Source organism: Nicotiana attenuata, unplaced genomic scaffold, assembly GCF_001879085.1.
Source record: "Nicotiana attenuata strain UT unplaced genomic scaffold, NIATTr2, whole genome shotgun sequence".
Classification (NCBI taxonomy): Eukaryota; Viridiplantae; Streptophyta; class Magnoliopsida; order Solanales; family Solanaceae; genus Nicotiana; species Nicotiana attenuata.
This window is the reverse complement of record NW_017672107.1, coordinates 141614-143383: the sequence shown is the minus strand read 5'-3', so window position 1 is coordinate 143383 and position 1770 is coordinate 141614.

The following is a 1770-nucleotide window of genomic DNA, read 5'->3' as shown; positions in this document are numbered from 1 at the left end:
AAATAGATTAGGTTTACTTGCTTTCTAAATGTAATAAGGCCAAGTGCCACTAGCAACATTATCTTATTTAGTATCGTTTTGGGTCGTTTACTTTTACATTAATGAGATGAGGCAATTATTGGCACTAAATTTCTCCAAATTTATTTGTCGCTAGGACTACCTCGGGCACAACGGGCTCCCAAAATTAGGACGCGAATTTACATTCCCGCAATATGTGTTTAAATACTGCAAACATTTCAGAACCCTTACTGACTTGTTTACCTTTTGTTTTTCTTTCTTCTTTATTCCCATCCCCTAAGGTTGGTTCGCTCATACTGGCATCATCAGCGTATCACACCAGATCTAAAGGCCCTCCACCTCCTCCTCTTCCAAGTAATACAAAGAGTATAGTGAAAGCTAAAATGAACGACTTAAGAGGTATTCGAAAGGAAAATGTGGAAAATGCAGAAACTTCGACAGACGGAGTACTCCGGCACCAAATGATCTAGTTTTGAGGTTAGAACAAAAGATATTGGAGCTGCAGGGAGAGCTTGAGCAGGTCCGCAACTTGGGTAACCTATCCCTCACCCTGAATGTCCTCGATGTCAACTAACAAAACACCAAAAATCCTGCACCTCCCCAAAATACATTGAACCAACATTCACAAAACCCTCCTGCAGCGCATCAATATGCAACCCACCTCAAAATCTCAATCCCTTACCAATACCAACCCCGCCATAACACCACCATCGACCAATCCAGTACCCACCAACCGCCACTTACCACACTCCCCAGAACACACCACAACCCATTCTTGATCCTCAAAACTCAACCAATGACCATCACTATACCCAGGCTCCCTACACCCACCAAAACAACCCTATATACGTGGAAACCGTACCTCACTCTATCCAACAAACTTCCTATACACCATAATCCACTGAGAGGACCTGCTCATCAAGAACATGGCTGAGGAACTCAAGAAATTGACAAGTCGAGTTCAGGGTGTCGAAGGAGGAAAAGGGATAAAAGGTTTGAACTACGAAGACCTATGCATACAACCAGATGTAGAACTGCCAAAGGGGTACAAACCTCCCAAGTTCGAGATATTTGACGGTACAGGTGATCCCAGGGTTCATCTGAGAACCTATTGTGACAAGCTTGTCGGGGTCGGAAAGGATGAAAGGATCCAGATGAAACTCTTTATGAGGAGTCTTACGGTTGATGCTTTGTCCTGGTACATCAGCCAGGACCCTAAGAAATGGTCCAACTAGGTGAGTATGGCATCAGATTTCATCGACTGATTCAGGTTCAACACAGAAAATGCACCAGATGTTTTCTACATTCAGAACCTCAAGAAGAAGCCCACCAAGACTTTCCGCGAGTATGCTACTCGTTAGAGGTCAGAAGCAGCCAAAGTCAGGCCATTTTTGGATGAGGAACAGATGAAAAAATTCTTCGTTAGAGCACAAGATCTGCAATACTATGAGAGGTTGATGGTTATTGAAAGTCATAAATTCTCTGATATCATCAAACTTGGGGAAAGAATCGAAGAAGGCACCAAGAGCGGGATGGTAACAAACTTCGAGGCACTACAGGCCACAAACAAGGCATTACAATCAGACGGCATATCAAAGAAGAAAGATGTTGGGGCAGTAATGGTGGCTCAGGGCCCGAAATCTCCACTCATATATCAAACACCTCCACTCACATATCAAACACCCCCACCCACATACCAACCACCACCACCTACATATCAACCCTCATCTCCCAGATATTCCCAACCGTCCA